The 26,626-nt window shown below is 34.4% G+C and overlaps 1 pseudogene; it reads left to right on the plus strand.

Moving 5' to 3' along the window:
- The first annotated feature begins 18,835 nt into the window (after window positions 1-18,835).
- LOC126007245 (pre-rRNA 2'-O-ribose RNA methyltransferase FTSJ3-like) overlaps window positions 18,836-26,626 on the plus strand; it is a 55,993-nt pseudogene continuing 48,202 nt past the window's right edge.

The following is a 26,626-nucleotide window of genomic DNA, read 5'->3' on the forward strand; positions in this document are numbered from 1 at the left end:
CTTTTCTTCGTTTTTGTACAGGGTATGGTTAATATGCTTTACATAAGCAGACATAATGATTGTGATTCTTATCTGGAACTAAGAAGATTCAACAATGTAACAAAAGTGGATGTGAAAAATGTTAGGAATTTAAGGAGCTCTAACAAATGATGAACACAGTTTGGAGAAATGGTTCCTGTAATAACAGATTTACCTCTGTTATTTTGATGCGTAATTTCACACACACACACAGATTACTCATAATAATATGAAGAAAAAGAGATAGGTGAAAAGTTGAGTTGGTCAGAATGGTCAGACTTATGATTCTACACCAAAGAAATGAATGCAAACGTAGTTTTGTGTGAGCTATAAACACAAGTGTATTCAGTACTTCTACTGGTCCTGTAATAAGAGATAACTCCACCACTTCTGGAGTTATATGGAAGAGTCTATTAAGTGCTAGGGATATAACCTGGGTAGGCTATTATTTTTAACCTCTACAGGCAAACCCAGCTATTTTCCAAACTTTTTTCTGGCTCTCCACTCTTAGTTTTCTCAAGTAACCAAGTGAGGTGCCAGAAATCGAATATAGGTCCTCCATATGCAAGGCAAATTTTCTACCCATCATATATTGTTATAGGTTGACTAATTTTATGGAGAGTACTTGCCCACTTTACTACATCTCGGCCTTATCAGTCTTTCTTCTAAACTGGGTTCCCTTTTTCTTTACCCAATGACTAAGACCTTACAACCTGGCTCAATTATACAAGCCACAGAGACCTCAAAGAAGTGAAGTCACCTTTCCCAACCTCCACCCAAATAAACATATTGATCTTTGTCATTTATTCCCTTTATTACTTCTATTTTTTTTCTCTTTTGTAGAAATACAATGACAAGTAGTTCAAGTATCTTAGTTTTTTTTCTGTAGAGACAAAAGTATGAAAGTCTTATTTTATTAACTTACAGATATATTTCTTCTCTTTGTATAAAATGTTCAAATATATTTCATGTTTTAAGTACACAGAAATGACTATGCTGTATGATTTGCCTAAGTTGAAAATGCATAGTTATTATACAGCTATCACAGCTTTGGGGGAAAAAGGTAAGTAATCAAATAACTCTTGAACAGAAAGATGATTACATATGTTAGTCAAACACATTTAGTGTGATCTAAGGAAGACATCTTAGAAAGCACTTGCCACAGAATTATTAAAATATATTTAAGCAAATTTTCGATCTAAGTATTTCAAGAATAACCAAGTCACCTTTTCCCCCTCCTTTACTCATATTTTGGGAATATAAAGTAATTATGAGGGTTATTCAGACACAATTATGCACATAAGTCTAGTGATTTACTTGCCAAAATACTGAAGTAAGTACTGCTACAAATCCAGGAAATGAAGACATGACATATTTTTAGAAAGGCTGAGTGAGTCCTGTGTCTGAGCCTCAAGTAAAAATAGTTTAGTATATGCCCACAAAGTGATGAATAAAATGTAGGCTATTCTTTATATAAAAATGCTTAAAACAAAAGGTAAAAAGCTGGCCATTGTTGACAATAAAAGCAATACGTTGCTAAATTTATTGCACAATTTTGTCCTAGTTACAACAATGTACAACAACGACAGGCAATGCTACTTTTCACATACAAATGTATTACTTCTGGTTGCTCTTCTATTGCTTTCAATAAGAAATGCCAGAATAACTGTGATTTAAAAATGCTATCAGCTGATTTGAATGCTCAATAGTTTCAGTGCATTATAATAAAACTTGCTTGTAAGTGCTGTACTTAAGAGAAAACACTGTGTGGACTTAAATCCTCTGCTTTGGCTGCACATTTCTACCGATGTATTTACTACAGTCCATGGGAAGTCAGTTTTTGGTTTCTTATCTGCATATTCATGAAGCTGTCAAAAAGCTTGGAGAGAAATTTTACTTTGTTATCCCACTTTAAATATTAGGACTTGCTAATGTTCAGTTTATGCAAATCTTAAGTTGAGCTCACATCATTCCCATCATTCCTCTGATTTTGTGGCTCTGAATTTCTCTACAAAACAGTCCAGATATACAACAGCTGGAGCCTGGAACATAGGCCTCTGGAATTATACTCCTGAATCCTTCCAGTCATTTAGAAGTTGAGGATCTGCTGCTCTCACCCCAGAGATCTTATCTATTCCCTAATTCATGGAGGGATGAAAGAACATAAGGAGCAGACTTAGACAGTGAAAGCCTCTCTCATCCAAATGCACTCCTCAGTCTGAACTGTAATACCAAGGCTTTCTTAGGTACACATTTTTTGTTAATTGTGTGCATATTTCTGTGGAAGCTTCTCTGCTGAAATAGTCATATGCTATTTTGAAGTGACAGACTCTTATTTGAGCTCAATACTGAGTGTATAACTGACACTAGGGAAGAAAAGATAGACTTAGAAACATTTTAGTTGGAGAAAAGTAATAATTAGCTCTGACTTCTAGTTTGCCAAAGATTTTCAGGGCCTTTAAATACTAACTCAGCACTTGGAATTGAAAAGGACATTTGGATTAAATTTAGGTATATTAGCCAAAATATTGATTATTCAGATAAAAGTGTTTTAAGTTATTCAGAAATAACAAGCAGTTTACTTTCATGTGTGACAACCTCCCAAGACTAGTTAATATTTTTGAATGATGTATGATTTACAATAGTGTTAATGTTCTATGCAAACAATGGTGCCAAAGCCTATCACTTACCAGTGTACCAACATCCCTTAGCACTTTTCTCAGGTTCCTTTTATCTCTCCTTCCACAACACTTAGGAAATTCAGTTTCAGTTTTATAGGCCAATCCTCAAGGCTTGCTATCATTAACCTATTTTTATTACCTTACTATGTTTCTTTGTACTTCACATGTTTAAGATCATTTGGCATTTGCCCTTATCCTATGATTCACTTCACTCTGTCTACTTTCCATTTCCATCCAAGTTGTAGCCAACTATAAGAATTTATCTTTCATAAAGCCCAAAGACAACTGGTTTTAATAGCATACTATCTGACCCCTCTTAATCTTCATCTTTCATGTCAGAAATTTTGAAATCATCATTCATTCCCTCCAGTGCCCATATTGTCTAAAGAGAAAAATGTGCATTAGTTAAAGGTGAATGTATAATCAATACCATCCCTTTCACAACAAACATCCTTTTAAATTAATATCTTTAACATCTTCAGAGAAAAAATATTTGAGTATAAAAATTGTGGAGAAGAATGAGCATTTATTTTTGGAGATTTTAAAAATGAGCTTAATGCATAAATAAAGCATTTGATAATGATGTCTCATAGCCTCATAATGCTAACATTTAGAATATCTACTGAAATAACAATTAGAGCAAGAATTATATGTAAAATAATTTTAAAAGGTAAATGTCATAGAGATTATTCTTGTATTTCTATGTACATCTCAAATAATAGTCCCTTTTTTCAATGGAACACATATCTGTCTACACAATTTATATAGTAAAAATATTCTTTGCATGCACAAAATTTTCCTTAATTTAACACTTTTCATAAATATGTCTGTCATTACTAGGAATAATTTAGTGTGTAATAAAACATAAAGAGGTTCAGAATTAAAGATTTTAGAGTCCAGATCAATATACTCAAATAATGGGGGAAAGTAGGAATATCTGATAATGTATTTGAAGAGTGATTGAATTGGGAGCAAAAAATAATATTAAGCCAGGGAAATTGGGTTATATGTACAGTATTATTTAGAAATGGATATTAAGAAGCCAGAGAGATAGCATGGAGGTAGGGCATTTGCCTTGCATGCAGAAGGACAGTGATTCAAATCCCGGTATCCCATATGATCCCCGAGCCTGCCAGGAGTGATTTCTGAGCATAGAGCCAGGAGTAACCCCTGAGCACTGCCAGGTATGACCCAAAAACCAAAAACCAAAAAAGAAAAAAAAAGGAAATTAAAAGTAATGATTTCTATGATCAGAGAAAGAAAGTAGAGAACGAAAATGTTTGGTACAATATGGGTTAGTCAAAGATGTTCACCATTGAAATAATAAATAACATGCCTAGGACTTTGTTAATATTTACAAGGTGAATGTTATTTCATCCCCTCAACATTTAAGTTTTCTTGGTTCCTGAACCTTTCATACATAGGATATTTTATAAGATAAACACTAATAGTATACGACTTAATTTTTGACAAAAATATGAGCACAAAATTTCTCGAGAATAGCTCCCATGTGTAAAATATTGTCTTATCAACCAACTTCTTAACAGTAAGCTGACATGATTTCTCTTTGTTATCTAAAGTATGTTGGTACTTTTATAGATTAGACTGAGCTAACTAAATGATTACAAATAGATTTACTAACTACTGAAGCAAAATAAAGAATGATTCAGATAGTTATGAATTACTATTTGCTACTTTAATGGACATATAACTGCAGTACATCCTGATGTTTAGATAAGTACTTATAATATTAATGAACCCTTCGAATAATTACAGATCATAAAGGTCCATGAGTTATCATGTTATGTCTCTCAAAATCTTGAATCTGAAAGACATAGCATTTTTGTTGGTATTTGAACTATATTATCTGCTATTAATGGGTCAGAATAGAGATGTTGTGATTACCCTGAAGTTACCCTGATCTATTACTCAGGAATTTTATTAATGTTTTCAGCAATAGGGGAATTTCTACTGTATAAAAGTAAAGTCTAAAAAATGAGAAAGCAATTTCGATTATCTCATATAGAAAAATGATATTTTCAAGACCTCAAATAATGTAAAAGTCATATCAAATAACATGCAACCCAAGTACTGTATGAATATATCTAGTTCTTGGTATGTTTAAATTGCTTTGTTCTGCACCTTATAAGGAATTCTTATAAGGATTTCACAGAGAATGAGAGAGCATTGCAAAGTTGCAATTAGCTAATGGGTCCCACCACTGCTAGGAACTGTTCCTGGCTTCAGAGATAATCTGAATATCCAGGAAAAGCAAGGGATATTCCTGAATCTTGAGAGTAAGAGCAGAGAGAACAAAGTAGCAGAACTACAAACTAGTAACAGAGAAACAAGCTGTCCAGGTCATTGCTACCAGATAGATGGCTGCTTTTTGGAAAATCTTGAAAGAGAACATAAAGGAGGAGCCCTTATATCATACATGTGAGGCTATAGAAGGGAACAAAGAACACAGAGCAGCGGAAAAGACATGAGAACCAGAGGCTGACCCCAAACTCTAGGAGAACACTTTGAGCCCTAAGACTACTGAAGAGCAAAAGATTGCTAAAATAATGAGACATCTAAAAAGTACAATGATTAGAATTGTGATAGATATTTTTCCCCCGACTGTTCTACTCCAGTGATTGCTTTGACTCCCAAATATAGACTCCGAGTAGTCCACAAGTTTATAGAGGACAGATACCATGAAACTAATGCCCAAGTCTAATCCTCCTTTCCTACAACCAAATATTTTCCAGGTTACTCCTGTCTCTTTGCTGAGGAATAGTATCTAGCATATTTAGGAGACTATATATATTTATGATGTCCTGAGGCAAAGTATGGTTCATTACATATAAGAAAAGTATCTTGGGGCAGGAGACATGGTGCAGCAGTAGGGCGTTTGATCCAGGACATACCGCAGTTCGATTTCCCTGGTGTCCCATATGGTCCCCCAAGACAGGAGCGATTTCTGAGCTCATAGCCAGGAGTAAGCCCTGAGTGTCACTGGGTGTGGCCCAAAAACAAACAAACAAACAAATCATTTTTACCATCTCTATTATCTTTACAGCATTTCATAGCCTAGATCCTGTATTTAAATAATATAACACTATGGCTACTAAAAGATTTTGATGTTTGAATAAAAAGAATCAAAATTTTAGAGCAATACAATAAAATTTAGTGCCCAAAAGTAAATGCAGATGTAAGATATATTAACAATTACTTTATAATAAGAGAGGTATATTAAGTGAAAGAATGTTGTTGGGTTAACTAGTTAGACATGTACAAAGAAATTGTTTTACCCTGATAATATCTTGTGTAGAATTTTTTATTCAGAATAAAGACCTTACTAATAAGCTCTAATTTAAAAATATTCATTGAAAAAAGTATAGGCATAATTCTCTACCATTTTATTTTTAGAGATTTCTTTGACAATTTCACTCCTGGCAAAGAAAACAAAAGGAAAATCAACAGTTGGATTACCTAGTGCTGTACAATATTTTATGTGGCAAAAGAAATGACAACAAAAATGGAAAGACAGCCTACAGAACAGAGAAATTATTTCTACATCATATATCAACAAAAGGCTACTGTTTAAAATATATAAAGTTTAAAACTAAAAAATTTATTAAGCAAACAACCACAATAAAATGTATGAAGAAAAGCTGAATAGACTCCCTTTCAAAGAAGACAGAAATGGTAAGAGCCATATGTGGGAAAAACCCAAAGTCTGGCCAGTTCCCTGTTTAAGTTAGTTTAGATAGTGGGTGTTGAAAACATGAATGTAAACAGTAAATGTTCTACTAGGATTTAATAAGAAGTTACCATCCTAATACATTATCTATTGACAATAAAAGATAATCCTATGAATTGTTCATATAATAGGAGCCAAAGAGAAAGTGATACCAAATTAAATAAATAAAAGAACTTCCCTTGTTTTGATGGGAATATTGTCTAGTTCAACCTTCATTAAAAACAATTTAAATGTTTCCCATATTATTTTTAAAAAGTGTCAAAATTAAATACCCAAGCCAAAGTCAACAACAATAGAATCAAGATACCCAAATTATATCAATCTAAACATAAAATGAACTGTTATACTGGTAGACCAAAGGGCTAAGGGTGGAGTTATGGGATGCATGTTGGGAACTTTGGTGAAGGGAGGTCAACACTGGCCTTTTGTTCTAATTTGCATGGAATTGGTTTTTAATGTTAAGTTCACTGAGTTAGAGAAAGAAAAAGACCTTATAGTTCCATGTATATGGAGCAAATAAAAAAACTAAGAAAGGAAGTGAGGGGCCAGAACACTAGCACAGCAGCAAAGCATTTGCCTTGAATGTGGCCAACAAGGGACAGACTTGGGTTTAGTTCCTGGCATCCCATATGTTCCACCAAGCCTGCCAGGATCAATTTCTTAGCACAGAGCCAGCAGTAACCCCTGTGCTCCACCAGGTGTAGATAAAAAAAAGGGAAATAGGGTAAGGGCAATAAAAAGAAATCATTGAACAGAATTGATAGTACCATATGGGATAAGGTAGAGATGCAGGATTTTGAGATGGGAAGGGATGGAAAAAACTAGAAATGATGTAAGAATAGGAGTGGAGAATTTTTTGTCAGCTCCAGTATTATTATCCATAATGCTCAGGAGAGGGAATGCTCATGAAAAGGCTCTTAAAGCATGCCTATGAGGGGGATGTTAGCATGATGTTAGGGCTTTTGCCTTGCATGCAGAAGGATGGTGGTTCGAATCCCAGCATCCCATATGGTTCCCCAAGTCTGCCAGGAGGGATTTCTGAGCGTAGAGCCAGGAGTAACCCTTGAGCGCTTCCGGGCGTAACCCAAAAAAAAAAAAAAAAAAACCCATGCCTATGAAGGAAAACCCCTGTATTTTTATATTTATTTTTTATTTTTGTTGTTGGGCCAAACCTGGTGATTTTCAGTGGTTACTATTGGCTCTGAGCACAGGATTCATTCTTATCTTTATTCAGAAAACCATATAGGGTGCTGAGTTTTGAATCTAGGTCAGCATTAGCACCATACACACTATATAATCTCTCCAGCCCTAAAATCATTTTTAGAATGAAGTTTAATAAAAAGTAATCAAATGTGTGTCTAAAAACATAATTGAATCTAAATGGTTCATGAAAAATGCAAAATATGATACTTTTATAATCTTAGAAAATTTAGATTGGTATGAATAAATATAACATTTGAAAATTCACAACATGAACAAGAAATGAGAGTTCATTATGGGGATTGAGGGGTGGCACAGCGGTAGAGCATTTGTCTTGCATGCACTAACCTCGAATGAACCGCGGTTCGATCCCTAGCGTCCCATATGATCCCCCAATCCAGGAGTAATTTCTGAGCACATAGCCAGCAGTAATCCCTGAGCAGCACCAAGTGTAGCCCATAAAGCAAAAAAAAAGAAAAAAGAAAAAAGAAAAAAAAAAGAAACGAGAGTTCATTATTAAATATAAAACTCATGTAGTACTATTACACAAATATATTAAACAAATCTCTTTATTATATATAGTATGCAAATGTCTTTTGAAATAGTGTTATGAAATGGTGTTGGCTTTGATAATGTGATAGTCAGCTTCAAAACATAGTTTATTGTCATTTCTAGCATCTTTATTTTTATATGGAACTTGTATTTCTTTTATTTATTTCAGTGGAAAGAGAATTACCTTGAGGCTATTTTAAATTCCATTTTTTATACAAATATTCAAATGTTTTTACTACTTAATAAAAAATAATTTGTATTCTGAAAATGAATATTAGTATTTACCATTTAATAAGTTTCATCCACAATAAAATTTTCTTTTATTCAAATGTATATACCAAGGCCAGAGAGGTGGCGCAGCAGTAGGGTGTTTGCCTTGCAAGTGGCTGATCTAAGGTGGACCGCAACTCCCGCACCCCCTGACATCCCGTAAGGTCACCCAAGCAGAGAGTGATTTCTGAACATAGTCAGGAGTAACCCCTGAGCATCACTGGGTATGGCCCCCAAACCAAAAATTAAAAATAAATAAAATGTATGAACTGAACTGGAAGGGTAAAATAAATGTAATAATCAAGGTTGCTAAATTACATTTTGTCCAGTATCTCCTTAAAGTTGTAGAGCTTTTGTAATTTTGATAAAAGTATCTGGTTTTAATTTATTTAAAATGAGATTTTGAATATGGTATGAGGTGAGTATAATAAGTTATTTTATTTCTTCCAAAAGTGTATCCAAATGATTTAGTATTTGTTTTAAAATTTTAATAAAGGATATTAATTAGGCAGTGACTATTGGAAATAGTTGCATTATATTGCCTACCAACCTTTCTTCAGTGTACTCTTTATAGCAGACTGTATATTTCATATAATAACCTGAAATATTTCCTCTTGCCCCTGTTTGGAAATTCTTGTGTACTTCTAGATTTTATGATTAATTATTATCAGCATACATTACTGACAGGAAACTTTTTTCTTTTTTTTGGTCATACCTGCAGCGCTCAGGGGTTACTCTTAGTACTGTGCACAGAAATTGCCCCTTGCAGGTTCAGGAGATCATGTGGATTGCTGGGAATCGAACTGAGGTTTATCAGGGTTTGTAGCATGCAAGGCAAATACCCTACCACTGTGCTATCGCTCCAGTCCCATTGACAGGAAATTTTCTTTGAATGATTTTTGTACCTTCTCCTTGCTTTAAACAACATTGGTAGACAAGATACAAGGTAAATGTTTCTTCTTCTAAACCTTTAAATCTCATATATATATATATACATATATATACATATATACATACATTGTTATATTACTCATTATAAGGTTCCCTTGAGCAAAAATAATTTTATACTATCTTTGATCCATAGTGATGATGACAATCAAGTCTCTCCCTGAAACATTTTAGTCCAATTAAAGTATATAATATAGGCTTAAACAGATACTGCTTCAGCTTTTTGTAATTCTTTAGCATGATCTTGATCAATTTCCTTTTTTGGTAGAAGATGTCAGCATGATTCTTCAGTCTTCTGCTATCTCACTAAATTCTCAAAAGTTATTTTTTTCATGAGCCATTAGTTATTCTAGAATTTATTTTCTCTGTTCTCATCAAGAAAAACATCTTCCAATCTTTAAACAGGCATTGGCAATATATTGTATAACACCAAATGTTTCTATAAATTTTATCTTAATACCTTTTACAGAGCTCCTAATCCTGCCAAATATTGGTGCATATATGCTTTGATCTTTTATTATATTCTGTCCTGTTAATGTTATTTTCCTCTATACTTTAGAATCTTTCTCAATCATATTCTTAATTTCCTTTATAAATATGTTAAGTTCCAGTTGCTATCATTTATCCTCTGTTAAAATTCTTTTTTGTTGCTTAAGCACTATGATTATATACATGATTGTAGTTAGGTTTTAATCATAAAAAGAATATGCCCCCTTGACCGTGCAACATAACCCATCACCAATGCCTCCTATCTCTTTCCTTTCCCACTCCCTGCCTGTATTTGAGAGAGGCATTCTACTTCTCTCACTCATTAACATTGTCATGATTGTGTAATCATCTTTCTAAATAAACTCACCACTCTATGTGGTGAGCTTCACATCAACAGCCAATTCTTCCAGCCCTCATCTCTGTTGTCTCTGGGCATTACTACAATAATGACTTGTTTTTTTAAAAACCCATAGATGAGTGGAACTATTCATGTCTATCTCTCTCCCTCTGACTTATTTCACTCAGCATAACAAATTTCCTGTCATCCATGTATAAAGAAAATTTCATAACTTCATCTCTCCTGATGGTTGCACATATATCATTGTGTATATGTACCACAGTTTCTTTAGCCATTCGTCTGTTGAAAGGCATCATGGTTGTTTCCAGTGTCTGGCTATTGTAAATAGCACTGCAATGAATCTAGGTGTGACGAAGGCATTTTTGTATTGTGTTTTTGTGTTTCTAGGGTAATTACTAGGAGTAGTATAGCTGGATCACATGGGAGCTCAATTTCCAGTCTTTTGAGAAATCTTCATATTGTTTTTCATAAAGACTGGACTAGACAGCATTCCCACTAACTGTAAATGGAAGTTACTTTCTCCCCACATCCCCATCAACACTGATTGTTCTTGCTCTTTGTGATGTGTGCCAGTCTCTGTGGTGTGAGATACCTCATTTTTATTTTGATTTGCATCTCCCTGATGATTACTGATGTGGAGAATTTTTTCATGTACCTTTAAACCATTTGTATTTCTTCTTTGAGAAATTGTTCATTTCTTCTCCCCATTTTTTGATGGGTTTAGATTTTTTCTTTTGTAAAGTTCTGTCAGTACCTTGTATATTTTTAATATTAGTCTCTTATATGATGTGTATTGGGTGAATAGTTTCTCTTATTCTGTGGGTGGCTTTTGTATCCTAGGCACTATTTCCTTTGAGGTGCAGAAGCTTCTCAACTTAATATATCCCCATCTGTTTATCTCTGCTTCTACTTGTTTGGAGAATGCTGTTTCCTCCTTGAAGATGCCTTTAGTCTCAATGTCATGGAGTGTTTTATCTATGTGTTGTTTTATATTCCTTATGGTTTCAGGCCAGATATCAAAGTCTTTAATCCATTTAGATTTGACCTTTGCTCATGGTGATCGAGGGAGGTCTGAAGTTTGTTTTGGGGCAAGTAGCTGACAAGTTGTTCCAACTTGTCTTGTTGAAGAAACTTTTCTTACTCCATTTTGCATTTCTTGCCCCTTTATCAAAAATTAATCAACTCTGTTAAAATTCTTTGATTGTCTTTTGATTTCCTAAAGACATCAGTGTCCTTCCTTTGAGGTTCTTTAAAAGTCACTCCACATAATACTCATGCAGTGCTTAATATGATTATTATATACATATCCAGGTTACTTAATTTAAATTGCCTACATACTTACTATAAGATATTGCTAATAAATCTGAGTTCTCTGCTATGGCTAGAAAAACACATTTGCATGCATTATATACTAAATAAATATTTGGAAAATATGGTTCACTTTTATCTCTAAATGAAAAGGATTTACTCTTATAAATCTGACAATTACTCTAACTTTTAGAGATTATAAAGCATTAAAGAGAGTGGAATCATAATAAAGAAACCAAGCAAACAAAAAAGTGCAGTAGATAATGTGTTTTCTTTGTATGAGCCTGGTTCAAGCACTTCTATCACAGATAATCCACTGCACACAGATGTGCAGAGCCAGGAGTAAGCCAAGAGCACAGTCTGGTATAAGTGAGGAAAGAAGAAAGGAAGGAGAGAAAGAGGGAAGGGAAGAAAGAAAGGAATGAGGGAAGGAGGAAGGAGAGAAAGGAGGGAAGGGAGGAGGAAATGAGGGAAGGAAAAAGGGAGGAAGGGAAGGAAGTTAATAAAACAGAAGGGAAGAAAGAATATAAGAAAGGAGGAAGGGAGGAAGAAGTGAAGGGAGAGAGGGGAAGTGAGAGAGGAAGTGAGGGAGAGAGGGAGGAAGTTAGGAAGGGAGGAAGAAAGGAAAGAAGAGAGGGAAGAAGAAAGATTGGGAGGGAGGGAGAAAGGGAATGAGGGAGGGAAGATGGAGGGTAAAGCAATACCAATGTTTTAAACAGATAACTTGAGATAAATGATAATTTATTATGGTAGTTATTACACTTACTGACATTTAAACAAATGGACACAGTCACCATCTCTGTATTTGGCCAGTTCTATAGACTCACACTGCTTTCAAAAGAGATGTAAACCAAGCTGTGAAAAATTATGTGTACACTGGCTATGCAGATGAAAACTGGCAAGCTTGGGAGAGAGGGAAGGTCAAATTTCTTTCCTGCCATGGTCATGCCAGCAGCACCCATCACTTTCAATTATCGCTTTGCCAATTGTTCTATTTTCACCACTCCTCTACAACTCTGCGAAAAAAGCTATCTGACCAAAACTCCAGATATGCCAATTTTGTTCTGACATCACCAGAACCAGCACTTTTTTGATGCCAATGTGGGTACTTTTCTCACACCTTCTTATACTTCTGGAAGCATGGCAGCCAAAATCATGCCTGGCAAAATGCTGTAGTATCATAAATAGTGCTTGGAATTTCTGGACTATGCAACTACTCCATTTTTAATACTACCATTCTTATAGGAACATACCAATCTAGACTTCAGTGTGTACCTGAAGTCACCTAATATTCAGAAACAAATGATCAGACTGGTCAACTAGCAACAAGAGTTAACTTAACCTTCTGACAATGACTTAATTACCTCCTTGCAAAATTCAATAATTTTCTTTATTTCTTTCTATTTATTTATTTATTTATTTATTTATTTATTTATTTATTTATTTATTTATTTATTTTTGGTTTTTGGGCCACACTTTGTGATGTTCAGGGGTTACTCCTGGCTATGTGCTCAGAAATCGCCCCTGGCTTGGGTGACTATATGGGACACCAGACGATCAAACCGAGGTCTGTCCTAGGTTAGCACATGCAAGGAAAATGCCTTATGCCTGCACCATCACTCCACTCCTCTTTTATCTTCTTTTCCTTTTTCTTAATAATTTGACTTCCATTTACTTGGAAACAAATATATTGTAATCAACTATATCAAATATATTACACGGGATCTATAAAGAAAGTATATTATGAAAAAACTAAACAAGTAAACTTATATAACCAGTTATTCTGAAATTTTTATTGAAAGCAATAGTGCAAATAGAATTAATAAATTTATTCATGAAAAGTGGGCTTACCTGTCATTGATGTACATTTGACTAATCCAAAATATTGTTTCAAATTAAAACTATTTTAGATTTTTAAAATATTTTTCTAATTTTTTTCTTTCTTAGATACAGTTCTGCTGATTTGTAGTATGAACATTCAGATTTTCACCACAAACTAGAATTAATTGTCGCAATGAACAAACTTGCCCGTGTTCCAGTTCAGTATTTTCATTTTGCTTTTGGGCTACACTCGGTGATGCTCAGAGATTATTCCTGGCTCTGCACTCAAGACTTACTTGTGGCAGTGCTGAGGGACTGTATGAGATCATATGGCATGCCAAGGCTTGAACCTAGGTCAACTGTGTGCAAAGTAAGAATCCTACCCACTGTACTATTACTCTTGACCCAGTGCAGGAATTTTGAAATGCCTCTGTAACAGATGTTAATGTAAAACAAACAAACAAAACAACAACAACAACAAGAAAGAGGTGCACAAGATTACTGCTGCCTTGCACACATCTGAACAAGGTTCAGTATCTGACACTCTTTACTGTCTCTGAGGGTTTCCAAGGGTGATCTCTGAGATCAAAGCCAGGGTAAGCCCTGAGCACTGTCTCATTCAGCCCCAATATTACCCCCTCTTAAATAAAGTTTAAGTTACTAAATGAGACTAGGTATGAATGTCTTCCTTATTCCTGCTTCCCAGTCCTTTTACCGTGTGCCTCAAAGCAGGGCCTCGAAGAGAGAAATTAAAAATGTGAGTGGCAGAGTTCTTCTACCTCAGAATACAAAAGAGAATATAGTGGTGTAAATCTTAAAATTAATTATAATAGTTTAATCATAAGTACACTTAGACAACTATTTAGCTCCAAATACTGCCATTGCTTTTATAGACTACACTAAGTTTGGATGCAAAAGGAGTAAAAGAAAATCGCTTAAAATAAAAAGAGTAAAAAGAGTTCTTATAGCAGTCATTTAAAAATATCCTTGCTGTTTTGAAAATCAAGATGCATATGTTAAGAAGGACAGATGGGAAAGTCTTCAATTTTGTTAGTAAGCTTCCTATAATGCAAAGTCAATTTAGTAAAAAATAATTTTATATATCTTTTGAAAAAATAATATTTTGTTTATCACTAATCCAGTCAGTGGTATTATGGTATTTTTATCTTTTTTACACAGAAGTTATTTGATAGATTTTTATTCTAGAATTATTTGCTACTTATGTATTCTCAACTATTTACTGCAGCTATCTGTAGGAATATGTCCTTACAGAGCTTATCTACCCAAGAGATACAACTGTATTACTACAAATACCTCTGAGATATGCACAGAAATCCTCTGGTCAAAAGGGAACTATATGCATTGGACTATATTTCTTCTGAGCTGAATTCCTAAAACTTGTCTGTAGAGTCTGGGGAATTTTAAGAGTTGCCACTGCTAAGTCAAGAAGATTTGCAAACCTAGGAACAAAGAAACCTATTAAATTAAAAAAAATGAATAAAACACATCTTGTGGCATTTATATTTTCTGTTCAAGTTCAAGTTTATCAGAGAAATGTCAGGTTGTCACTGAATTAATACTGTTCAAACAAAATTTGCGTATCATTTTGTTTTTAAAAAAAGAACAGAAGTATAAATCTGATTTCTTTTTCATTTAACTAAAATTGGGGTCTTACATTACTCCAAAGAGGAAACGTAACAGAAAAGCATATTAAATATTCCATAACTCTTCATCCATACTAAGGAATCCTAAGTGAAGGGGTTTGCATAACAGAGTGAGGAAATGATGACTAAAACTGATGAAATTCTCAGTGCTTAGAATATATTATATAAAACTCACTCATTCTCACATCAAGTATGAACTGAATTTCTGCTATTCATGAATCACTGAATAGATTAATTTAAGATATTTTTTTCCTAACCCTAGTATTTTTGTTTCTTTTCCAGACTTCTTGACCTTTCAACTTGGGTGATATATCTACTTAGTAAATATATCTACCAAGCATATATGCCTAGTGAGAAAACACTAAGAATTTTTAAGGAGATCAGTTCTAAGAAAATAACTATGATTTAGCTCTTAGCCTGGTCCATACATGTTCATAAAGATAACACTTTTTTTATATGTGTAAGTAGTGACATGTGTGCTACTTACACAGAATGAAACTTTAATTTTTCTCCTTTGGAGATATGAGTGCCTAGTTATAAAGTTCTCGGCAATGAAATATAACAACTTTATAGGGTTTATAGATTTTTCTTTAGGAGAAAGTTATTTGGCCGTTTTAATATTTTGTTTTTATTTTTTTAATCAAAATACAAGTCAGTACAGTCTCCTTAAAATATAAAATAAATTTAAGAATCTGCCTATTAAATGGTAGCACCACCCAATCATGGGAGCCATTATTTTACACTAGTTTTGACTCCAGCTTAATCTACTAATCTGTTAACATTAAACTGCATTTTGTATTAATTGCAGCTAGTTTTTTATTACAAATTCATAAATTAAAAACAAAAAACCTTTTTATTCCTGAGAAATAAAATTTGACATTATTTTCATTTGCTTTAACTTTATCCTGATAATATCAATATAAATTTTAATTAACATTGTCTAAAAATAGCAATTTTTCATTTCCTTTAACAAGTGACATGTTGTTAGTATGGTTTATTCATTAAACAAATATCTCTTCATATTTGACATTTGACTTTATTATTACTATTATAAATATACATTTTATATTACAATGCAATTTTTGTATCACAATAATTTTATTGTCTTGAGGCTGTATCGTATGGTGCCTAATAGTCAAGAGCCACAGAACTCAGAACCTGTAACAAAACTCAAGGGTCTGGTCTAAGTGATGGAACTAGGGTCTCATTTAAGCAAAACTTGTGTTCTACTTGCATCACAAACCTGACTCCCATGTTTATTTTTTAATTTGACAGTTGATAATTAATTAAATGAATCAATGGATGCATATATTAAATTCTTGTATTTACTTTCTTGAAATTCTTTCTTCTTTGGGTGGGAGCACAATTCTCACTTGGTACTTTGGGCCCCTGCTTTGTAGTTCTGAAATGTAAGTTGCTCACATCTGGAAATGCTTAGAGACTTTAATGCTAATTTAGTGACCATGTGGTGCTGATTGTATTCAGGGTCTCTGCAGGCAAGTATTTGACTCCTGTCCTTTTTCTTCCTTCAGCTTTCTTTTGACTTTTCTCTATTCTCGTACCTGAAAAATGTTTTTGCGTTATCACCATTTACACTTGATCTTAGCCAAAAGACCAATATGTGATTGTGTCATCATTTTTGAAAGTTGAATACAAAACAAAATTTAAAGTTTGGACTTAATATCTCATAACATTCTAAAATTACTACATTATTTTGTGGATTTTATTGTTGTTAACTCTACATCTTTGCAATCTGTGGATATTTTGAGTTAGAAACCTTTTTTCATGGTTTCTTCAATTGATCTATATTTTTTAGATGTGAATCAAAGAATTTACTTTTGACATTTTGGGGGACATTTTTCCTTTTATTTTCATACTTGTTTTAACGTGATGTCCGTAATTATTGAGAATTCTTAAATAATTTTTCTTTGGCCTGGATTTCCTCACTTTACATATGCTGAAGCTAATCTATACATAAATTCTTGTTTCAAAATTCAGAAATTCGCATATACAGGGCTGGAGTGGTGGCTCAGCAGTAGGACATTTGCCTTGCACATGGCTGACCTACTATGACCATGGTTCGATCTCCTGATGTCCCATATGGTCCCTCAGCCAGAAGTGATTTCTGAGCACATAGCCAGTAGTAACCCCTGAGGGTCATGGGGTGTGACCCAAAAAACAACAAAAAAAAAGAAATTATCAAATAATTATTCATTTTTTCTACTACTACGTGTTGATACATACTATCATTTCCCAACCAATTATCTTTGTGTGTTTTTAAATAAACAACACTTCTGGGGCCATAGCAATTGTGTAGTGGGTAAGATGCTTCTCTTACACATAGGTTAACTTGGGTTGAATTCCCAATATTCCATTATAGTCTTCAGAGCATTGTCAGTAATGATCCTTGAGTATAGAGCTAGTAGTTAACCCTGAAAAAAAATTCTGTGCCATCCCAAACAAAAATATTGAAAATTAATTATTCATAAGTGTGACTTTAGTTTACATTTAAGATCTATCACATATGGATATAAATATGACTGCATTGATGAATGCAATTATTTCTTTCTTACCACAATAACTTTATAATAAATCCTGAAGCTATTTAATATTATTTGTACATCTTTATTTTTTGTTTGTTTTTTGTTTTTGGGCCACACCCAGTGACACTGAGGGGTTACTCCTGCCTATGCACTCAGAAATAGCTCTCGGCTTGGGGTCCATATGAGATGCCAGGGGAATTGAACTTCAGTCAGTGCAAGCTAGTGCATGCAAGGCAGATGCCTTAGTGCTTGTGCCACCGCTCAGGCTCCTTGTTCATCCTTTATAAGATTTATTTTTTAGTTATTTGTTCTTTTGTGTAGATTCATCATAATTGTGCTAATTAATTCTAAAGTGTCTCTTAATTAATTCTAAGAGATATTGATTGAGATGATATCAAATCTATATGTCATACTGGAAAATATTAATTATTTTGGTCTGTTACATGAGAACAAAACTATTTTATGAGACTTTAAAATATTAATTTTTCTAATGCTTATATTTTATGATTTAATATATAATCCTATATATTTAATCATATTCATCCAATTTTCAGATAACAGATAATTTTGTAAAACTAATTTTGCTTTGATTTCCTTACTGTTAAATTAAGTATAGAAAATACTTTAAATTTGTATATTTAGGTTAAATATTACAGCTTTGCTAAACTATTTTTATATATTTACTTGTTTATTATATTTTATTTATAATTTATCTTGTCTAATAATGACAGTCTTATAACATTTCTTCTAACTTGTTTAACATTATCTCGTTATATTTGTTTATGCCATTGCCTAAAACTGCTAAACAGATTTTAATTTTAATATCTGCTAAACAGAAGTTTTGAGATGTGTTTTTATTTTGATTAGACCTTAGGAGAAAAGCTATCTCTCATCATTAATTTTTGTAAATGTTATTTATCAAACTAAAATGTATTCCCCTTTCTTTTTATTTGAATATATGTTGCTAAATTAAATGTTGGAGAGAGTGGGGAGGGGTGGAAATGGGCAAGGTCTGGTTAGAAGGTTTGGAAGAGGAAAAAAGGGAAATTCAGACCTCCTAGATAGAAACTCAGTTGTTAGTTGACGTAGTGTGCTGTAGCGTGTTATATTTTCTAATTTATAAACCCTATTTGGGTGGAACAGATAAATGCTGAGGCCAAGCCCAACATGGTCAAAAAGAGGAGCTGGATACTAAGCAATGCAAACGGAAGTGAAGTATGTTTCCTCTCTAACACATGCTTCTGAAAGTGAGATGGTTGAGAACAGTGTGGATTTCATTTCGAACTGTGATTAGTGGAGTTGGAAACAGAAAGCGGGATCTAGTGTGTAGGAATGAGATGTTCCATCTACCAATGTCTCTATGTTGAGTGACAATTCTCTGCCATGGGCAAAAGAAAAAATAGATTAAGTTGGGAAGAGCAGATGGGACAAATTCTATCACTTGGTGGAGGAGATGGGTTACAATTCTCGCTATGCTTTCAAACTGATTCAGCTTAACTTTGCTATCTGTTCTTGTAGAAAGCCTGAGACTAAGCCTGAGCCTTGCTGGACCAGTTCATCGAGCGGGGGGTTGGGGGGGGATTGCATGTGGCTGCCAAGTTCATTCCTGTGTTACTTTCATTGTGGGTGGGGACCTAGTTCTAATCAAGCCTCTTCCCAATGTGGTGACCGTCAAAGAAGACATCACCACAGAATGCTGTAAGCAGGCTCTGCAGAAGGAGCTGAAAATTTGGAAATTTGGTCTTTCTTGTGCTCAATGAATGGGCTCCCAATGTTGGAGCCAGATGGGTTCATGCTGCTTCTTCTCAAGCCTGGGTATCTAGTCTGGCTTGTGAGTTTCTGGTCCAAGGTGGCTGCTTTGTCACCAAGGTTTTCCATTTACATGGCTATCAACAGATAGAGACAGTTACTAAGTTGGTGACTAAGAAGAAGCCAAAGACTGAAGTCTATGCTGAGGGGGACCTTACTCTATCATCTTGCCTTAGTCACTGATTGCTTCTGAGTTGCCATCCCTGTTGACTTTTTCTCCAAATTCAGCAAAATCTTACTGGATGATCAAGAATTGGGACAGCACTTAGCTATCATGGAGGACCTACATGTGTGTTGTCAGGATATCAAAGTGCTGTAGTGCAAAAATCCCTACTGAACTGGAGAACCAAACTTCAGTAATACATGGCCAAGAAGCTGAAAGAGTAAGAAAAGGCCTTGGGCATCATCAATCTGAGTTCTGGAGAGGAATAGGAAGAAGGCAATGAGGAGGCCACAGTCTCAACCATGAGGCAGCCTTCAGAGGAGCAGGAAGAAGAGGAGGAGGAGGAGGAGGAGAGGAAGATAAGGAGGAGGAAGATGAAAGCCCAAAAGGTGGGAGGTATTTGCTGAGCAATGAGATAAAGCAGTAGGAGTGGGTGGAGATGGTTAATGTTTGGTGGTTGTCTTTATTGCTGTGGTGCTTTTCAGGTATTTTGTTTGTTTGTTTTTGATTTTGGGGGGATTATTTTTCTCGTATTGTTTTTATGTTTTCCTTCATTTTTCCCTTTCTTTTCTTCTTTTTTTTTTTTGTTTTTTGTTTTTTGGGCCACACCCGTTTGACAGTTAGGGGCTACTCCTAGCTATACGCTCAGAAATCACCCCTGGCTTGGGGACCATATGGGACGCCGGGGTATCTAACCGAGGTCCATCCTATGCTAGCACTTGCAATGCAGACACCTTACCTCTAGCGCCACCTTCCCGGCCCCCTCCCTTTCTTTTCTTAAATGATATTTATAGTCTTTATAAGGACTCCTCCGTTTTTTTGCTTGTTTGAATTTTTGCCCCACCCCTTTTTTCTTTTTCCTTTTCTTATCTTCAAACAGAACCACATAATTTGAATCATCTTGTTCTGCCTCATAAATTGAGAAGGAAATAATGGAGGGTACCAAGACCGAATAGTCGTATGAACATTGAGTAGAAATAAAAAAAGATCAGACTTGAACACCAAAACCAAAGCCAATTACAACAGAATCAATACCTAATCTACAACAGGCTAGACACAGAGGGACCACTTATACTAGCAGCCCTGGGGGGCAAAGGAGGGAGATATGGGATGCATGCTGGGAACAGGGGTTGAGGGAGGACAACATTGGTGGTGGGAATGCCCCTGATTCAATGTCACTATGTACCTGAAATACTACTGTGAATGATTTGTAACCCACTTTTGCCAAAACAAAACTTATTAATATATTAAAAATGTTCAAGCTGCTAGCAGACAAAAAAAAAAAAAAAGAAGAAGAAGAAAGAAAGAAAATGGATCTGACCAGCTTCTCATCTCAGACAAGGTATAGACTGGCATATTTTCCCTGAATATCACCATTTAAGGGCACCAGTTGTTCAAGAAGGTACACAAAAATATATGAGTGCTGCAGACACATTTCTTTTTTTTTGGGGGGGGGATGGGGTTGGCCACACCCAGTGACTCTCAGGGATTACTCCTGGCTGTGAACTCAGAAATCGCTCCTGGCTTGGGGGACATATGGGACACCAGGGATTGAACCATGGTCCGTCCAAGGTCAGCCGTGCAAAGCAAACGCCCTATCATTGTGCCACCTCTCCGGCCCCTGAAGACATATTTCTGTCTGATCTTCAGAGAGAGAAAGATAACATCTATGTATCAGGCGCTGAGGATGATGATGACGACGACGATGAAACATTTCTGGACAATGACCTAGACCAGAGGAGCTGGGAAAAGTAAGAAGACCCTGTATTCCCAAGAACCAAAAAACACATGCAGTTTGTTGAAGTAAAACAGGTAGAGGAGGCCCCTCAGGGGGCAGAGACTCTTAGTGACACTGGAGGGGACAAGAAAGACAGCAGCTCAGATACAGATAGAAGCAGGAGTGAGGATGTCTTGAAGCAGTAACTACAGTGCACTAGGAAGCAAGGTCATAGGCTTAAAGCAAATGTTGAAGATGATGGGTTTGAAGTGGAGCCTTTCTAGGATACAGTGAAGTACCATATTCTGGACCCTGAAAGTCTGGTTCTAGGTGCTGTTATTGTGTCTCCCAAGAAGATCAAGGGAGACTTCATAAATACAAATTTAATGAAGATAAATGGGAGGGGAGGGGGTGATTTCCAGAATGGGTTGTACAGGAGGAAAGGCAACACAGGCAGTCATCTATTGATAGTGAAGGAGGTAGAGAATTACTGCAAGTACTGGCATGAAATCAATGGCCATCCCAGTAGGAAGGTAGATGAGGCAAAGGTTACCAAGATTGCCACACCCACCCACCCAATTCAGGTAGGATTACAACTCACAATTTAAGAAGCCAGATCCTAACACAAAGTTCTGTAAAAGTGTGACATATTGTATTACAAGATGGAGTTGGGAAGTTAAGAGTTGTAGTGGCATTGGCTGTACTATATTTCAGGTAAAAAGTTCTCAAATTTTTCCCCATTATCTATTATTACCCAATTTAAATATGATATTTTCTGTCAGAAATATTAAAATAAAGGTTGGTCTGTGTCGAATAATTTGTGAATATATACTGAGGGGATAATGTAGCTTTGATGCTTTAATATGAAATATTTTATATAATAGTTTTCTGATGTTAAACAGTTATATCCTAGAACAAGCCTCTCTTAATCATTGCACTAGATTTCTATTGCTATAATAACAAACGACTGCAAATTCTGTAGAAATTAAAGTCCTCATATTAGGGAGGACTTCATTCTTTCTAGAAGTTCAGAAGAAATTTTTCTTGCCATTTTGAATATAAATAAATTGCTTATACTCCTTCTACCTTCAAAATAGTATTCCTCATCTCTCAATTTCAGTTTCTCTCAGATAAATGCTCATGAACACATATCCTCTTGTTCTATTTACTCTGGATATATTGAACCTTTCCTCTGATTACTTCTATATAAAATAAGGTGTAAATACAACCATGAACTTCTTAGGGCAACTATTATTATTATTATAACAATCACCATCATCTATGTTACTAATTTACAAAATTGAACTTTTTATAGGTTTTATTTAATAATCATTGTCTATAATTTTATCTATATTAAGAAAAATATGTTAAATTTAACTTTTTTATTCTAATAATGCCTTTTTCTAGTTTTGGTGTCAGAATACTAATGGTCACCATACATTTTCATTTGTCAGGTATCTTAAATTTTAAGTACGAGATTTATCATAGTGTAAATATTTCTTTTATTGTTTGATAAAGTTTAGTAGTCAAGTCATATATGTTTGGAGTTTTATAATGTTCAACTAAAAATTCCTTTTCCTTAGTAAATACAGGACCATATAAATTATTCATAATTAAATGAAGCATTGATGATTGGTATGTCTTAATAAATTTTTCATCTAAATTATTACATTTATTAGCATAAAGTTATTCAGAATACCCTATTATTCTATTTTTAATAAATAATACTTTATTTAAACACCATAATACAAACATGATTGTAGTTGGGTTTTAGTCATAAAAACAACACCCTTTTTCACCAGTGCAACATTCCCATCACTGATGCCCCCTTCTCCTTCCTCATCTCCCTGCTCCAGCCTGTAGTCGAGACATGATTTCTATTCCCTCACTCATTGACATTGTTGTGATAGTTCTCAGTGTAGATATTTCTCTAACTGTACTCACCACTCTTTGTGGTGAGCTTTATATTGTGAGTCAGTCCTTCTGACTTTCATTTCTGGCAATTATTTCAATAATGTCTCTTATTTTTCTTAAAACCCATAGATGAGTGAGAATATTCTGTGTATGTCTCTCTCCTTCTGACTTATGTCACTCAGCATAATAGTTTCCATGTCCATCCATGTATAGTAAAATTTCATGACTTCATCTCTCCTGACAACTATGTAATATTTTATTGTGTATATGTATTACAGTTTCTTTAGCCATTCATTTAATGAAGGGCATCTTGGTTGTTTCCAGATTCTGGCTATTGTAAATAGTGCTCCAATGAATATAGGTGTGAGAAAGGGATTTTTGGTACTGTGTTTTTGCGTTCCTAGGCATGGTATAGTTGAATCACATGACAGCTCAAATTTCAGTATTTTGAAAAATCTCCATATTGTTTTCCAAAGGGACTGGATTAGATGGCATGACCACCAGCTGTGTACTATTCTTTTTATATACTTTAAAGCCATAATTGCCATATCATAAATTATACTGTCAAAATGTTAGATATTTCTTTCTTTTCTATTTTTTAATCTTTCTATTTTTCCTTCTTACTTTCTTTTATTTACTTATGTACTTTTTTGCATAAGCTTGGTGGTACATCCTACTCATAGTTTTGTGCTTAGTTTCCTATCTGAGGTACTCAGGGAAAGGAAATCATTCATATCATGGTGTGTAACATGTGCTCAGGCCTATATACCCATGAACTATTTCTGCATAGCTTACTGTTTTTTAACTAATCAGATAGACCAGAAGCAAATTTTACTTATAGATTTTTCTCATAGAGTCAGCTTTCAGTTGTATTGACTTTTTATTGTGATTTAAATCCATAAACCATCAATCTGAAATCTAATTATTCTTTGTATGCATATTTTTACAATGAATTGTTTTTATCTTAAAGTGGAAGAAATGCATTTACTTTTTTCCAAGAGTCAGCTGGTACAGAAAATTTTCAAACCAGTTAATACTTTGCTGGCATTGCGTAAATACATGTTTTTTCATTATTATAGTCATATTAGTCATATAATAATTGCATATTTAAGTCATTGAAATTTGTATTACAGTTCAGAATATATTTTTTGGCAGCAGATCTTCCACATATATCTGAAAAGAATGCAAAGTTTAGTGTTTTGGGTTAGAGTATCCTCTGAATCAGAGGGATTGGAGAGACTAGAAATACAATAAGTAAGATAAATTGCCTTGCACTTGGCCAACCTATGTTTCATTTCTGGCATCCCATATTGTTTCCTAGTGATCCCTAAACACAGAGCAAGGTAGGATATCTGAATAAGTACACAGCCAGTTGTACCCCAAATATAAATTAATAATAATAATGGCAATAATAATTATAATAATATTCTAAAACAAGGCTTCTTAAACCTCAGATTGTGACTATGATTTTTTTGTGATTGTAAATTTTATTTACGTTTTACAATTCTTACTTTTTGACTACTTGTTCTATCAGTGTAAAGGTCATCAGTATCTTCCTTTGCAGTCAGTTTACCTATAATAATACTTTTTATCAATTTTTTCAATGTTTCTTATATTCTTATAGATGGCATCACAAGTTATAAGATGCTTTTAATATATTTTTATTATTTTAATATTCTTAGGTCTTCCTAGTACTCAGGGTTCCAGGAATTACTCCCAGTAGCACTTAGTTGAGCATTCCAGGTCTGAAAGTTCAGATTGGTGATATAGGCTGGTAATGAATGCCTTTTAGGCCAAATGATACTAAACCAAAAGGACTAGATTTAGCACTTATAGGGCATCAAATTTGGGTTCTCAAACTTGCAAGGCATGTGCTTCAGCATTTAAAAATATTTTTGTATAGATGTTTTATAATCCAATATGATAATCATTTTTATTTAAATTTTAAAAACATTCATAAGAATATAGTTATCAAAATCTTAATTGAAGATTGTCTTCTATTTATTTTTGATAAGTCTGCTTCTTTCTGCCTGAATTTGAATTAAGACAGTAATTTATATTAATTTCTATTTTATCTTTTGACTTTAACACTATACTGTTTTCCTGTGGCACCACTTTTTTTTTATCTTTTTCATTTAGTCACCTTGAAATTACAAAGTAATTCATGATTGGGTTTCAGTTATATAATGCTCTGAATGCAATATCTACTTTCCTCCAATACTCCTTCCCTCGTTTGCTTCCCACTCATCAGTCTATTCCTGAGAGCTTTCTTTATTTTTGTTTTTCCTTCCTTCCTTCCTTCCTTCCTTCCTTCCTTCCTTCCTTCCTTCCTTCCTTCCTTCCTCCTTCCTTCCTTCCTTCCTTCCTTCCTTCCTTCCTTCCTTCCTTCCTTCCTTCTTTCTTTCTTTCTTTCTTTCTTTCTTTCTTTCTTTCTTTCTTTCTTTCTTTCTTTCTTTCTTTCTTTCTTTCTTTCTTTCTTTCTTTCTTTCTTTCTTTCTTTCTTTCTTTCTTTCTTTTCTTCCTTCCTTCCTTCCTTCCTTCCTTCCTTTTTTCTTTCTTCTTTCTTCCTCCCTCCCTTCCTTCCTTCCTTCCTTCCTTCCTTCCTTCCTTCCTTCCTTCCTTCCTTCCTTCCTTCCTTCCTTCCTTCCTTCCTTCCTTCCTTCCTTCCTTCCTTCCTTCCTTCCTTCCTTCCTTCCTTCCTTCCTCTCTCTCTCTCTCTCTCTCTCGCTTGCTTGCTTTCTTGCTTGCTGCTTGCTTTCTTGCTTGCTTGCTTTCTTTCTTGCTTGCTTGCTTTCTTGCTTTTTCCCTTTCCTTTTCTTTCCTTTCCTCCATTTTTCTTTATTTCCTTTGTTCTTTTTTCTTTCCTTCTTTATTTTTTCTTCATTCTTTCTCTTTATTTTGTTGCTTTGCTCTTTCTATCATTCTTTCTTTACTTTTTCTAATTTTCTTATTTTTCTTTTTCCTTCCTCCCTTTATTCTAGCAAGTTTTGCACTGTGGTTTACAGTACATTTCTGGTAGGTCTTACACATAGCAATTTATCAACTTTCACTACCATCTCCTCCTCACAATTGAATGTTTTCCTCCACCATATACATTATCCTCTCTCCTTGTCCTATCACAGTTCTCTCAAATGGTATGTTTCATGCTGAATATAATTTTTATGTTCTTCGTTTGCATTCTTTTAGTTTTTCTTATTTGCTGTTATATTTCTTTATAGCTTTATATGAGAGAGATCATTCTGTCTGGGCCTCTCTTCCTATGACTAACTTCACTTGGCATAATACTTTCCAGCTCATTCCATGTAGCAGCAAATTTTATCATTTCATATCTTTTTATGAACCAGTAATATTTCATTGTATATGAGTACCATAGTTTCTTTTTCCAGTCATCTATTCTTGGACACTTGGGTTGTTTCCAAATTT

This window comes from Suncus etruscus, chromosome 4, assembly GCF_024139225.1.
Source record: "Suncus etruscus isolate mSunEtr1 chromosome 4, mSunEtr1.pri.cur, whole genome shotgun sequence".
In the NCBI taxonomy this organism is placed as follows: domain Eukaryota; kingdom Metazoa; phylum Chordata; class Mammalia; order Eulipotyphla; family Soricidae; genus Suncus; species Suncus etruscus.